At 42.6% G+C, this 16,657-nt stretch overlaps 1 protein-coding gene across 2 annotated transcripts in view; it reads right to left on the bottom strand.

The window, feature by feature from the left end:
- FIRRM (FIGNL1 interacting regulator of recombination and mitosis) overlaps positions 1-16,657 on the bottom strand; it is a 1,502,596-nt gene that overhangs the window by 531,155 nt on the left and 954,784 nt on the right. The gene's annotated exons all lie outside the window — the stretch shown is intronic.

The raw sequence follows: 16,657 nt of genomic DNA, 5'->3' as shown, positions 1-16,657 counted from the left end.
ATTACAACAGTCAGCTGTGGCAGTCATTTTTTAAAAACAAATTTCAGACGCATGGAGGAGCACTAGATAAAATAAAATAGTGAAATCTGTCAAACACATAAGAACTTGCGCAGATAGAGCTAGAGCCCTGAAATAACCTTAGCAGGTATATTTCGTGACATAAGGCTGAAGAGATATCCCTTGTAAGACTAGAGTGAGAATGTTTTTAATAGCAGAATGCAAGTCTTCTTAAAGGACAATTAACTGAGACCCTATGTCCATTCCCCCTGTACTAATAGGGTAAGAACCGTTCCAAAAGACACTTCATAACGAGCTACAGATGCCCACTTGGGACTAATTAAGAGGGGGACGCCAATAGCAATGATGCTTTCTAAAGATAGACATGTGTACTCTCAAGAGTTGAATTGTAGACTCTACGACAGTGTGGTCACTTGCAAACTATAGGAATGGTCAATTAAAATCCTAGTTTCTTTTTGTATTGTAGACCTGAAGGTTGAGACCGAAGTGGAACATGGAAGCCAGTAATTGAGCTACATGGTTGATGACATACAGATGTCCTAAAGTTAGGATACAAAGAAAAGGCTTCTCATAGTGATTAACCATGAGAATATGTATTTGTATTTATTATGTTTATATAGCGCTTTCATCCAAAGTGCTTTAATTCATAACAGAATACATAGAACATTATAACAGAAGAAGCTATTTACAATGTATCTAAATGAATTTAAATGAAGAATATGTATTCATAACTATACCTAGAAGAAGCAGAAACATAATAGTGTACCCCTGAAGAAATTCCAGAATAGATGTTCTTAAATAGTGAGAGTGAAGGAGTGAAACATGTTGGGTTAGGAAAGTAGAAATGGAGTGACTGTGTGCAATTATAGTAGGATGTGAGTAAAAAGTTTTAAAGATAAAATGGAATGATAGTGGAGTGGTTATCTATCATATGTTAAACACTATTGTTTTCTTCCACAACATTACGATAAGTCTGAAGAATGTAAAGATGTTTTCAATATTTTTATAATGATGAATAAAATACTTTTGTATGTTACAATAACAGTGTATGACGATTTAATGAAAATATATATACACTGATTAAAATGCAGTAAAAAGTCTGAAAGTACTCTGATCTGCCTCTCGGGTCTACAATACGCAACCTTTGGAATATTAATGTGTTCTTGCTCTGTGTCATGACCAACACCTAGGCACCACAGACACATGTCATGGGGGTCGGTTACCGACATTTTGGTCTCGCAATCGCGGCATCGCTTGAAGCCCGAGACACTGCGAGATGACAGTGCGTCAAGGTTTTCTGAGAAAACGTACAACTAGGTACAAAAAAACATTTAGTAAATTAGAGCTGTGTTCCTGATGCAGCGTGCAAGCATGGGGAAAAATGAACTGAAGCATGGGGCGCAGTAACGTGCTATATAAACGATGCCTGACGTCACTTCCGAGAGCCGAACAAGACGCATCAACGATCGAGTCAAAGTCCACTACACCCCCTGTCTAAAGGTTTCTGAACAGCAGAGCTGGATAATGGATATCTATCAAGATGAGGAATCTGCGGAAGAAAAGCAATCCATTGAAATGGAACTTACCTTCTGTTTCCTCATGACTGTGGCTGACATTGTACGGTTTATTCATATAAACCACTTAAGAACTTACGTGGACCACTCCCAAAGTGGCTTTGAAAGTACTTAACTGCCTCTGGACTTTTTTCCTTGCCCATCCACGCTGGTTTCCCAGGAGTTTTAGGTCAAAGACTGGAATGTTAGGAAGTACTAATGATTTTATATTAATTTATAGTTTCAGCTATTGGGAGTTCAATGCAAAATTGGCTTATAGGTGTTGCTTTCGAGTACAGATGGGGAGAAATGGCATATGAGGAGGGACACACAGCCGGTAGGTGTTGTTTCGTTATGTGCCAACTCATTGACTGTCTATGCTTATCCCTATAGCTATTCCCACCCAGTTCCTGCCCCTCCTGCCCAAAACACCTCCTCATGGGAGAACTTTGAGCTCACCTTAATCAAGCGTTGTATCATACTTTGCACTCAAAGTGCCTGCCAGTATTTTTTCAAAGCAGTCTTGCGAGGGTTAATGACTCAATTGGAGTTGTAAACATGCTACTGAGGCAATAAAAAGGCCTAACCAGGTCTGCCCTCAGCCACTCAATTTAGAAGCACAGGTCTTTCACTGAAGTCCTGTTAAGAACAAGCCTTGGCAAAGCCAACAGTTTCGGCTTGTGACTATGTATTAGGTATTTGTCAGGCGCTGTTATTAGATGCCCAGGTACCAGCACCATTTTGCACCCACTACCATCAATGGCTAGTTAATACCACTAACTACGGCAGTGGCAGGCAAATGCCTTTCCCATGCCTGCACAAACTCTCAAACTGTTGGCATTGCCAAAGCTTATTAAAGTCTTGCATTAACACTGCTGCCTAGGATGAATGATTGATTAGACAATCTACTTAAAGGGTTACTGTATCTATTGTTAGTTTTGGCTATTAGAGTTTTTGTGCACACCCTTGACCAGCAATCACCACTGGACCAGCAGGGAATACATTTTGGGGCCCCCACCAAATGGTTTTAGACAAAATGAAAAAAGGGGACAATATTTTGCCTTGGGGGGGGGGGGGGGGGGGTGTGGATGCTGTTTTGCACCTATTTGCCTCCAAAGAAGGCAAAAAGAAGAAATATCAGGCACACGTGGGAGCAGATTCTTGGCGCTTCCCTGGGGTAGGTAAAATTGAGGGTCTGACCCCATGTTGCGACCCCAGGGAAGCAGCAAGGACCACTAGGCCGCCAGGGTTATTGGGTGGGGGTCAGGGGGTAGGCCAATCAGCCCCCCACCTCCACCCCTAGAAAATGCCAACCAGATGGCATGTTGTTAAGCAAAGTATTTTGTTGTTAATCTGCCCAAAGACCCAAAATCTATTAGCCAACTTGTAATCAGTGAAAACACAAAGTCCTTGTATGCCAAGTCCAAAATTTTACAGTTTCAAAAGTATGATTTATTGGTAATATCCAAAAAATCAACAGCCGACACGTGTTTCGACCAGTCGGTCGTCCTCGAGGCTATTGTTAACATCATGATACATATTGATTAGCTAGTTATCATATCAAACATGCATATTTACATTATAAATCACAACCTGAACATAAGTATTAGCATTATATGTCCAACAAAGGTTGTTACATACCATAAAGTTGATCAATGTCAGGCAGAATATGGAAGGACAGAGGGAAAAAATATGTACACACATGAATGAATACTACATACTACGAATCATGTACTTCGATACACATAATATCTCTTTTTGATTACGTTTGTGGACTTCCCATATCAGATTTCATACTGTAACATTAGTTAACTACATTGGGAAAATTCCCCTATCTTCAAATGATAGCTATGACTTATTCATGCCTGGACAATGGATTAAAGGTCTGACATGCATGAGATGCCAGTTAATATCCAGAGGGTTCATGCTCACCTGTGTGTGATCCCCCTATAACTAATAAAACAATATACTGTCCTTTTAATACATACATAGCACAGTTGCATCACTTCACTATGCTGTTACATTATTTGCTTGAGGTATTAATTGTTCCAACGTTTCCCACATTGACATCTCATACATGAGGACTTATTCAAGTTCTGCCGCTGCACTTACTCCTAAAAGGTTCATTTACTTAGGGTAGTGCTCCAATATTGTTTGTTACTTATTTCAATAGTGATAATTTGTCCTCTACCAGGTCCTGTACCAAAATTATATGAAAGCCATGAGCCAATGTGGAGAAGATACCTGTCAGGAAAGTACACCAGGGATCTGAAGAGCCCATAAGGGGATTCCTGGCAGGAGACTATACCAGGAGATCAATGAATGTTTTTTTTTCGTTTGAATAAGATCCTTTGTTTGTGAAGTCAATCCAAATCTGGGACATATTGTTTGCCTAAGAACTTTTGTGAACTGTGTATAAAGAGATCTTTTTCCAGACTTAGGTAACTGTTTGAAAAAAGACACTTTTGCCATTTCACCTAAAAATCCTGGGGAAGGGAACCACCCTCAGGATCCAAGAATTTCCCCTGGGAAAAGACTGTTTTGGTTAAACTCATTTTTCTTTAGTTGTGAACAGTTTTAGCCAAACATAACTCAGAAACATTTCCTTGCACCCTTAGTTGTTTGTTTCTAGTGTGACGATCAGATTAGTATGTTCTGGACACAAGAACAGTTTAGAAGTCCGACGACCGGGTCAGTGTATATAAATGTGATTATGAGACGCATACTGACCTTTAGTTTCAGTTTCCTAGGTAGGGAAACTCTTTAGGATAGGGACAGAGAAGCCTTTATCCAACCCTTTTGTATTAATAAAGATGTCTGATAGTGAAAACATTACAACTTTGTGTCTGCCTCTCATTTCTGACCCCTCACAGTTGTTTCCGGACTGCAGCTCCTAATTATTATTATTTGTTTATCTGTATTGCGCCAAACTGCTCGCAAGCATCGGGGCGCATACGTGGAGACACGGACAGACAGTGATGGACAGAACAATAACGGGACACTTCATTACACATCAGGATTAGGCCATCGAAGGACGTAGGGTCTGATCTAGGATTACTCCAAAAACATGTTTTTGAGTTTTTTACGGAAAGAATATAGGTTAGATTCTAGTCTGAGGCTTGTCGGTAGTTTGTTCCAGAAAGCTGCCGCTCGTGTGTGGAATGCTCTTCCTAGACCTAGTTCTTTTTTAAATTTAGGAGTTATCAGTCCCTTGGCTTCAGATCTTAATGTTCTGGTAGGGTTGTAGGGTGTTAGTTTGGTCTTGAGGTAGGCATGGGCTTTTCCATAAAGGCATTTATGGGTTAGACACAAGGACTTGAATTGTACGCGGTCTTCCATTTTCAACCAATGTAGGTCTCGTCTGGCTTTGTTGATATGATCTGTTCTTGGTTTTTGTTTGATAACTCTTATCGCCTGATTTTGAATCAGTTGGTACTTGTGTAAGCTTTGTTTGCTGGCACCAGCAAGGAGTGTGTTACCATAGTCCAAGCGCGATAAAATGGTGGCTCTGGCTATAGTGGCGCAATTTTTTTCATTGAGAAGGGGCCTAATTGCTTTGAGGAGTCTGATATAGTTGTTGCAGTTTTTGCAGACATACATGGCATGCGCATCTGCGTTGAGTGTAGCTTCCAGGGTCATGCCAAGTGTTTTGACTTTACCAACTACATCAATGCAGTATTCCTTGATTTGGAATGCCTTGTAGTCAGATGTCAGTTTAGCGCGACCCAGGTGGATCCAAATATCATTAACTCGGTCTTGTTGCTGTTAAGGCACATCCAATTATTGTTCATCCACTCTTCTATATTCTTATAAATGGTCTTTAATGTAATACTGTCTTTAACGTAATCACTGCTCAATTCCATAACTAGCTGGGTGTCGTCAGCATAGTTAGTGAAAAATACTTGAAGTTGTTCCAGTAATTCACACAGGAGGCGTATGTAGATATTAAAGAGCAGCGGTGATAAGATGGCTCCCTGAGGAACTCCACACGAGATGTTATGTTCAGTTGAAAATTTGTCTCCCCAATGGACACGTGAAATTCTGTTCTCTAGAAAGGTGGTGAGCAAGCTTATTGCTTCATTGGAGCAGTTTGCCGTTTTCGCTAGTGCTTGTTGTAAGAGTTGGTGGTCTAACAAGTCAAATGCAGCACTTAGGTCTAAAAGCACTAGTAATCCGGTTTTACCTTTGTCCATGATTTCCAGCATTTTTGTTTGTAAGTCTAGCATTGCTGTCTCTGTGCTATGTGCTGCTCTAAAGCCGGATTGTTGCGGATGTAATAACTCATTTTTATCTACGTATTCCTGTAGTTGAGCTGTAGCGATTTTGTCCATGACCTTAAGGGTGAAATTGCAGTTCGTAATGGGCCTCAAGTTGTTAGGGTCGCGTTGGTCTAGGTTGTTTTTTTTTGCCAGTGGGGTAATGGTGACTTTGGTTGCATCTTCTTGAGACTATTATCAGCCTTGGGTCCAAAAAGATTTAACCCATCAAAGAGCATGTCCAAAACTCTTGTCTTGACATCTGGTGCAAAGCCACATTTCCTGAGCAAGGTGAACCTCTGCATTACGGAACTCGTGCCAATCGGCCTACCTATACAGTCAGAGGCGCCTAACCCAGATTGGAGTGATTGGCACATTGCCTACATACCATCCACAATGATGTTGCGGAAACTGTCCCTCATTTTCACCTCTGAAATGTGTTTGAATGCCTCTGTGATTACTGCCCACAAAGTGTGGGTGAATGTTGCTAGGGAGCATGATGAACTGATGGCCTTCAAGGCCATGCTACCTGAAGCAAAAATCTTTTTTCGAGAAGGGCATCAAATATCTTATCATACCTTTTTGGAGGCATTTGTTCTGGTAGCAGATGTGGCCGCCTGTACCACTAGGATTTATAATTGTAATACATTTATTATTGTTCTTTTATAACACACTTAATACCGGAGAACAGTTTCTAAGCACAAGACCGGGATTCAAACCTGAGTTGCTATGCGTTGTCTTGCTTCCAAGACAAACGCGTTGCCACTGAGCTATGGTGCCCTTGATAGGACATCCGGATCAATAGAGGCCAGTTTACACTTCACCAGGTCACTGGGCACTGCTAGTGGAGAGCAGGGATTGTGCCATAGGTCTAGTAGTGGATCTTTTAGAGCTGCGTGAAATGGCAGGATAACTGTGGTCGTACTCTGAAGTCCTTCACGGGGGACCCCACCAAAGGGCTTCCGAAACTTTACCCATTACCGCTCTGTAGGAGGCATTAGGGTGAGCATAAGGATCTTGTTGAGCAAACTCCACTTCAGGGAAAGTGTCAAATCCACTAGCATTTTGGAGATCAACCACGCAATTCTGTCCTCGTCTGAAAAGAATTCTTCAGGAGAAGTCAAGGGACATAACTGCTCGAAGCCAAATGGTACTAAATCTCCGTCTTCATCGAAGAGGTCTTGGAAGGAGCTCAAACTCGGTTCTCGCCTTCAGGGTGTACCCCGCGCTCAAGGATGGTTCAACGGTCTACATGCCATTTGAAAAGAGCACCAGTGCGGCATCTAAGAATGTCGAAGTAGTTGCAGCGGTCAACACAGTTTCTAATTTCCTAGATGACTATTAGCCCGGGCTTTTCGGCACAGGGGGGCCTCTGTCAGATTCCCTGCTGGCTTTTTGTGGAGTGGTAGTTTGCGCCTTCTTTTCTGACTCCAAGGTGGAGGCGAGGGAGCGATATTATCAAAGACTTCCATAATTCTTTGACAGAATTCCTCCCATATCCCCACCAAATCGGACTTGGACAGAAGCCCTACGTGTGTATCAGGTGAAGAGTTTGACGAGGAGGGATGGGAGTCGCTATGAGAGAGACCTTTTCCTGTGTTTTTTTGGCTCTTTCAGGGGACCTTTCGGCCGACAGAGCCCTTCTCTTCGAACGATTTTATCTTTGAGGGAGTGTACTGAGGATATTTGAATGAAGAACATCTGCGAGGCAGTTGCAATAGTCTCTTATATTGTCTTCAACAAAAGCGACGGGAACAAACCACAGTCAGTTACTTTGTGACCAGAACCGAGACACCAGAGAAATACCTTGTGGGGATTGGTAAGCAACATTTTAGTATTGCAGTCCTCACAGCGCTTTAATCCAGAGGGCTTCAGGGTCAACATTCTTTCACAAAGATGAATTTTTTCAGAGGCACATCTGAGGTGTGAAGTTATAATGATGTGTGCTGATCATACAGTAAACAGAAACTGAGATCATGGGGCACGTCCAACCCCGAAGATGAGTGCCAAGGAACCTCGATACCAATGCTGCACAGAACCCCCCGCTGTTAAGTTTCCAAAATCTGCATCTAAGATGAGGAATCCGTGGGAGGACACAATCTATTAGAAATGTGTTATTTTGTTACAGAAGAATTAAGGTGCAATTGAGTGAGCTATTGGGAACTTGACTCAAAAGATTACTATGAATGATCCCACTTATTGGTGGAAGAAAAGGAAAAACAAACAAACTTATAAAAACTGACTTCAGTGGATTAAGTTGGATAGGTCGATAAAAAGTAGCCAAACAAAAAATACTGGCGTACACAACCAATGCGAATGTAGCAGACTTTTTGAAACTTGTAAATGAAGAGGGAGTCAAACGCAAACAGGAACCTGACTAAACCAATTTCTGAGGAAACATGGTGTACGCATTTATACAAAACATTTATTGTCGCTCAATATGACAGCAATATAATAAAATGGGACCTTCTCTCCACCCAGGAGAGGCAAATCATGGCAGAAGATCTATGATTCAAGACAGCAACCCTGAAGAAATTTAACACACCAAAGCCCAACACTTTCGTGAATATAGTTCTAAAAATGAATATGGGTGTCTGGGCATAAACCTTGAAATAGTCTTCTGAGGAGTAATGACCAAACAGGAATGCTCTACAACTTGGCATACCGTGATTATAGTTCCTACACAAACTGGGAGGGAGACGAAATCCCAATGCTTGCCATGTTTCTTCTTACAGATCTGGAGAACTGGGCCCTGGGAGTGGGCCGGTTATCTAAATATCAAACGGCTTCAGAAAGGTGATCAGCATGACTATTAACTGTTTCATCTCCAAGTTATGTCAGATTTGCACCTTGAAGTGTAATAATGTGCCCTTATATTTTTGCTTGTCTGGATCCAAGCACAGTTTTGACTGTAGACAGATCCAGGCTATGGAAGATACTGGCCGTTTGGGGTATCCCAGACAGTCTTTTAAATATTCTGATGCTGCTGCATAACAAAACTGTCCTTCGTGTCAGAATACACAATGAAGTGCACTTATCTAAGGAATTTCAGCCTTTTGTTGGTCTGAGACAAGGAAGTGCACGTTGGCTCTGACACGCTTCAATTTGTACATTTCAGACATAAGAGAAATCTTTGCTGGCACGAATGCCTATTAGTAAATCCGCTTATTCACTGATTCGCCTACACGGCCAACATTGTGTCCTGTGAATCTACCCCAAATGGTCTCCAGAAGAGCCTTTACTCAATGGGAAAGACAATAGATTGGTGATCAATGTTAATAAAATAGAAATCATGAATTTTAAACGAGATAAGAAAGCTAGTACATTTTACGTGGAAAATAAATGCAGCTCTTCTAGAAATAGTGAATGAACTACGATACGAAACAAATCAAAGACACGTAATAGGATGAAGAGTAAATTAGCACCATTAGTGGCCCAAACGAAACAAAAAGTATAAAGAAATTTGGGAGGGCTACCATGGTCCCCCTTATTAGTTTCTACAAAATAAAGGTGATACTATGTATGTTATACGGTACGGAGTGCATCGTTGTATTATAATTGGGGATGAATGTCCACATACTAAAGTTAACGGTGGAAACCAGTGTTAAAACTACCATCTTTCCCGTTGCCGTCATCTGCCATGAACTGTGTTTCATTTCCTGGGACTATTGTGCAGTGGAGAAAGTTACAAAATGATTTTAAAATAATGTATTCAAACTGAACCCCTATATTGGGACCTAAGAAATATGCATTTGAAAGGGGTTTTACCTGCAATATTGTGAATAGATTTGAACTTTTAAATGTATACCGTAGGCCTTTAAAAGTGAAGCAAGCCTTGGTAAAAAAAATGGCAGCACAGTTGAATGAGCAATTAGTTAATGCTGCATGATTACAAACAACTGAAAGAATATGTGGGAATACCAAGGAAACATGAAACACTCCCATTAGATCTGGAAAAATGTCCTTGTCTTAACTGTAGAGCACGCAACTTAAGATTGAGATTTGTGGAGGCATCATGAAGCAAGACACAGACAACAGACTTAAAGTTCAAAATAAGGCCTAACCTGCCCTACACTGAGGTGGGATGTCCCCACCTGAATGAAACTAAGAAAATTCCGAGTTCAAGAGTCCAAAACATATACTTGCCCTCACAACTAAAACTAACCAATGTGTAGGGATGCCAAAATCAAAAGAAATGGCAACTCAAAATTCAGAGCTTCTTCCAGCTCGTAGCTTTCTTTCGGCTCCCCCCCCCCCCCCCCCAAGTATAAGAAAGTTCCCCAAAAAAAGTCTCAAGATTAACTTTCTTCAGTTCAAGGTGATCTAGTTCCAAACCAATTCTTGGGGTTCCCTTCCCCAAGTTCCAAGCCACACAGTGCCAAAAAAGGTCTTGAGGCTTCATTCTCAAGACCACACAATGCAACTCATCAAGTCTCAGGGTTCCCTTCCCCAAGACTATCTTTATGATCACAATGTCTAAGTTTCCAATATGTAGGGCTCACTGGTCTAGGCAAAGTTCTCAGACCAAACGGTCCACCCATCACAGGTCACGCAACCAGGATCGATAACTGTTGGCTTCGATGTGTACTTTTACAATCATCTGGCTTTTCCAGCTCTGGCACCAGTTGTCACACATCCTTTCTAGTCTTTGGACTCGGCATGTATTCACAAAAGTTATATTAAGGGTGTTTTACTCCACCTTCTTATGACTCTCTGTCACACTTGTGCCATTTCCTGTAATTCGTTTTCACCTGGGCATTGGGAATATTTATTTGGTTTACTTGGTTTATTCCATTCAACACTTGGAATGCTTAATTTCAGGGTTTCAGTCAATTCAGTACTCGGTAAGCACTAATTTTGCTTATTTGTAAAGTTTCATTCAGTTGCAATCTAAAGTTCAATGCAGCATTTAATATGCATTCGTTTTGCTGATTTTAAAATTCCATTTGTTTCAGTGCTCAATAAGTATTGGTTTTGCTTGATTATTAAAGTTCCATTTAATTTGGTATGCAGTAAGCATTATTTCAAATAATTGTAAAGTTCCATTTGTTCGGTATTCAATATATATGCTTGTAGGAGCGCCCCAGTGTACACGTGTCTTGCCCCGACACTTACCGGCGTGTGGCTTTTCCATTCGGTAGTTCCCTCTCCTCTGCCTTCCCTGTGGAGATCGGGAAACTCACCCTTTCATGTCTCTTCACACGCAAGCGACCAGAATGCTATTTTCAGGATGTGGACGGCATCCTCTTTACTTCAGGTCACAGAGGCTCTCAGACTGACAGTGCTTAAACAGCCCCCTGGCTAAGGGCTGTGTAAGCCTTCTGGGCAATTTGACAGCGCCCTGGCTCCTCGTCTGGTCCCACCACGGATGCCTCCTCAGAAACACGGTCCCCTGCTGGTTTCTTCCATAGACCTCTCTCCTACTCCCTGCTCCCTGCTCTGACACTCTCCTTTTATATACCTGCAGCCCCATGACAGGCTGCAGGTGTGGGTCTCCAATGAAACTTGCCGGACCATAATTAAAAGGACATGCCTGACCCTTACAGCTTCCTGCAGGAATCTTCCTCGTCACAGTACGAACGTGATGATATTGTGTGTTTTGCATTACTTTTAGTTGCCTCTTCTTCGCCTCAGTACTGTAAAGTGTTATATGTGGGTAAATGAGGGGAACAGCTTTACAATAACCTATAAAGGTTGGGCCAGGGTTTGGTTAAGTTAACAGGATAAGGGGGATAACCATATCTCTCCTAAGGTTACCCCACCCCCAGTTCCCAAGGAGCCGACGAATGTTACAGCTTTTCAACCAGTGCAGATTCCTGATTCGGTGTGATTCGGTGTGGAAGAAGCTTGCAATGGACACTGCAAGACCTTTAGGGATTTTGGAGACCTGCAAAGTGTAAATAGTTGTGTTTATAGACTATAAGTCCAAATGGGTCAAATGGGGCATTATGGAAGTAAATAAGACAGCCATGGAGACTGAGATTTCTGGAAGCAGTATTCCGGATCACCTGATCCTCCCTCATTTCTCTCCCCCCAGGGTCAGTATCCAAGAGCAATGGCCTTTCCCTTGCCACCTGAGAAGAGGATCCAGGGGTCTTATGAGTGATAATACCCTCAGGTTTCTCACGGATTAAATACACTTAGCACTTTAGAAGTATTAGGTCCCAGATGTGGCATTTAAAAAAGAAGAATTTGCAGGTTATGCAAAAAAAGAAGACTGTTTACAAACCACAAACCACCTTATACTGTGTGAGTTTGCAGGATAAGAATATTGACTGTTATAAACGAATTGTTCATGACCCTATTTTTATCCTTACAGAAATGGTTTTGAAAAGAATCATGTCCGGGCTGCAAATTTCGCTAATAACTGAAACGATAAGATTCTTAAAGCAGGAAGGATTATTACTTGTATGTATTTTTACTTGTGTGAAGGTGAGGATTTATTTAAAGTACAGATTGACAATTATAATGATTTTATTTTTAATCTTAAACGTTTTGTACTACTGTATAAAGGCGAAAGGTTTATTTTAAATCAAAGCACAATAAAAACATGATTACATATATAGGCCTATACGCATGCAGCCACATATCCTCCAGCTATGAAAACATAACTAATGAAGATCGATGCATGGGGATTAAAAGACTAGCTCTGATGTCATTGTTAGCTAGGACGTCATTGTGGCGTTAAATGGATGAATTGTGCCAAAAGTCCTTTGGAGGCTAATAAATGAATATGCCTCAAAAGTATTTCAGACCGTTGTTTGACTTCTGGAGACAAGTTTAACAACATGCGACTATGTACATGCCACCGTGAAAACGGTCCCTCTTCTGTGACCATTTCAGGCCACAATATGAAGCTTTGTAAAGGATGAAGCTCCACTGCATCCCTTGATCAAATGCTCTGTCCCTTCTTCGACCCAGGGAGCTCACTGCACTGCTGTTTTACTATCGACACAGTTCAGTTTTTTGGTTTTGGTGCATTTGGTGGCCAATAGTCACCTATGTGGCACAACCATTACTATAAAAAAAGAAATAAGAGAGAAAAGAGTGTTTGGGAAACAGGATAGTTGGTTGGCATGGTAACTTGGAGTGTTGGGGTACATAATAGCCAAAGCACAATTTGTTATATTCAGATGACCGTACGCCATTTACACCAATGAGCATGTGTTTTACAGCGAATCTGCCAATCATGGCCTCTGTTTGAAGGCACATGAACTTCCATGTCCTGTGTGAGCTGAGGAGTGATGCTTCCTTTGTTTGCAATCCACTTACAGCAGTTTTGATCCCCTGGTCCACGCTTAGAAACCTCTGGGTATTAAACGCATTATAAATAACCTATCATATAATTTCCTATCCAGCTCTTTCATCCTCGTGTTTCTACATTTCAAGCGGCAGCACTCGAACAGAGTTTCGACAAATCCAAAGCTGGAATGAAAGATGCAGAGAGCAGCTCAAGGATGCCAATGCTGTGAACGCTTTTATTGCTTGACAAAGCTATTGATAGAAAGCTCTTTAGGAGCAGCCTGTGTTGTATTTTGTAGTGATGCCCCATGCCCACGACATTATGCACAGTTTATGTACTGCACCAGACTGTAAAAACAGGGGCCTGAAACCTTTGGCTTCGAGACGTTTTGGACTCCCATCAATCCAAGCCAGCATCATTTATGATGAGGAATCTGTTGTATGATACTCTCCCGTGCTATTCGAGTTTCACCCATGGATTCTGGAACGGCACTGGACAGCTGTTGTAGTGAACGGATTGATCCAGCGAGATGCGCAGCGCCTTTTCCCCTTGGTGAGGCGTCTCTGTTGAGAATAAACCTCTTACAGCCATATCCACCTCCTGAGGTATTATTCACAACATATTGGTGACGAGTGGCGAGCAGCGGCCAGGCAGACGGAGACCGCTGGTCCGGGAGGGCAACCCTTGCTCTTTCTGCAGGCCCTCAATGCTGCTCCCTGCGGCTTGGCTGTGTGGTAAGGTAGAGGCTTCCCAGCTGCAGAGGGCGAGGGGTGTGCCAAATTAAGTGTGGCGTGAGACACCGACTCGGTGTGCTTTACTGTTTTCTCTTTGGAATTTGATATAATTTCTTTCTCTAGTTTTCTTTTTGTGATCCTGATGATTATTGAAATGAAACCTTCTTTGTTTGGTTTTCTGGATTCAATATTATTTGGACTGCGTTTATGATATTCATTTGATTGTTTTTATATTTAGTCTGGTCAGAGCGACTGGGGGTCCCCCACTTGAGTGATTCCTTTCACTCGTTTGGGGCACCACCCACGGCATGCCCAGTCTAATTCTTAGGTTCCATGCGATTGATTGGCTTGCGACCTTTCACAGCAGTCATTATTCGATACTAGCACTTTAAACAGAATGCACTTTTTTAGCCAATTTTAAGATATATTTCTGTATATTGTACTAGAGCTTTAGACAATTTAATATTTTTTAAAGACTATTTGTAACAAATAAATATAATATTGTAAATCAATTGTTTGTTTTATGCATGATGATCTGTGGGGCAGCTAGGGGGATCTTTTTCCCTGTCCAGATGGTTGAATGATGTCCTTTGAGTGAACATTCTTGCCTTTCCATTGGCTTAACTTCCATGTCCTACTGTTTGTTGCTTCCCTTTAGCCAGCGAAGTAGGGGAAACCCATCGTTTGTCTTGCTGTGAGACACTGACTCTGCGCTGCGCTGTTTGAAGTGAGGGGTGAATATGCGGTTAGAGGAAAGAACCTCAGAAGGCAAGTTTACGTGCAGCCATTTTGGTTTTGTCGTGATGGAGACTGATAGAGATTAATGCAACTCTTCTTCGCGCCAGTACTTTCGGGAAGAGATCCGGATGCATTCTTTTATTTTTACGTTCACCAAGCTGATGGAGATTAACGCACCTCACTCTTCTCCGTGTCAGTACCTTTGGGAAGAGATTCGGAAGCATTTTTAGGTTCACCAAAAGAGGAGGAAAGTATTAAAAAAAGAACATACAGAAAGGGGCAAAAGACGTCCAAAGACTAAGAGGACTACATAAAACCTTTTTTTAAAAAAAAAGACAAAAGAAAGAATGCAGCCATGCAGACCGTGCCTGCTCCATGATCAATCTTAGCGTCTCCGGGGGATCCTCCCATACCATATGAGCAGACAAGAACAAGGTGGCACAGCAAGGTTGGTAAGGAAACAAGTAGGGGAAGGGATAACTGAAGGAAAATACCCAAGGGAAGGGTAAGTGGGGATGGGGAAGGGCTCGGGGGGCGACAAGGGGGAGCACGGGGGGAAGGTCCAAGTTGTATGGGGGAGTAAGCGCAAGGCTGGGGGGGAAGCGACTGGGATACTTGGAGAATAGAGAGAACATAACATGGAGGCCAGGGGGGGGGGGCGGGTGTAATAGATTACAGGGAACAGACCATGGAGGCAAAGAGGGGGTGGGGGGTGCTGGCAAAAGAGAAGAAAACCGGAAGGGGGGGGGGGGGGGGAGTGGTGAGCCTCTGGAATGGAAGTGTAAGTGCAAGGGATAAACGGAATGGGGGGTAGACCAGGGTAAGATCTCTGAAGATGGACAAAGGGGAGAGAGAACAAGGGGAATGGAATGAAGGTGAACAGAGCACCCCGAGACGGGAAAGCGGAGATAGAAATGAAGCCGGGATCACTTAGCGCTAGACTCCGAAGGCTGGTTGGGCAGGCAGAACAAGGGAACAGGAACTTAAAGGAAGAGTTTGTACAGTAAGGGGACGGTAGCACAGAGCAGAGTAGAAACGTGTACTGTGATATTTGGACACCGAAAGTAGTGTCTGAGTTAGAAACGTGTAATGTGAATAAGGACACCGAAAAAAGTGTCTGGGGAATGTGTACTGGGAATAAGGACACCGGAAAAAGTGTCTGGAATAAAGTTCAAAATGCTAACAAAGAATGGCCATGGGTAGAGAGAAATCTGTAGCGAGGGCCGGGCTCAATCGGAAGGGTCCACCGGACTCGGACGATGGGGAGGGGTGGGGGCGTACTTAAGAAGCCACTCCCGGCGTAGAAGAATCTGTGGTGTGGTGGATACACGGATCGCTTGTAAGAGAACTCCTTGACTTTAGGCAAATAAAGCTTGCTGTGGCATTGTGATTTCCAACTTGAGAACATGTTTGGTCTTTTATTCTGGGATATCCATCCCGGGGTTGGGGGTATTATGCAGGGGGTGTATGAATGGGGCATACACGATGTGAAGTAGGGACTTGGGGGAGGCGCAGCAATGGGAGGCCCCCGCTAAGGAGAATCAGTAGACAGTTAAATTGCTGCATGGAGAGGTCTCATTACTTCCTGCAAATACACAGGCATGGCTGACGAATATCTTACGGACCAGCTCATGCTACATACTGCAGACTTGCAGATTCAACAAAAGTTGTGGCAGGCAAAGACCCCACATTGGGGCAGGCAAGGAGAACTAAGTTAGGGAAAAAGTGCATGAAAGGAGTGAAAGAAGAATCTGCCGCTTCAGAAGTGAAGAAGATTGATTATGATGATGACAGCGATGATGCAGCGATTGCATGGGTGAAGAAGACCTTAGCCTCGGAGTCGCTACCAAGCTAAACGTACGTGAAAAGATTAAAAGAGAAATCCCCTGACAAGAATGTGCAGGGCACACGTCCCCACAGTCAAGATGTTATAGGTGACGACGTACCATACATTAAAATGGCGAAAAAGAGTGCTCGGCTGCCACCGCAAAATGCTATAAATGTGGTATGGTGGGGCATTAAATCCAAAGATATAGGGCGACGCATCATAAAAGCGTTGGGAGGAGATAGGGGACCCAGTACTCTCCTCACCATTGCAGATCAGTAAGAGGGTGT

The sequence above is a fragment of the Ambystoma mexicanum genome, chromosome 1q, assembly GCF_040938575.1.
Source record: "Ambystoma mexicanum isolate Mex_15411 chromosome 1q, UKY_AmexF1_1, whole genome shotgun sequence".
Taxonomy (NCBI): Eukaryota; Metazoa; Chordata; class Amphibia; order Caudata; family Ambystomatidae; genus Ambystoma; species Ambystoma mexicanum.
Note: the sequence above shows the minus strand (reverse complement) of the source record. Positions and strands in the feature narration are given on the sequence as shown.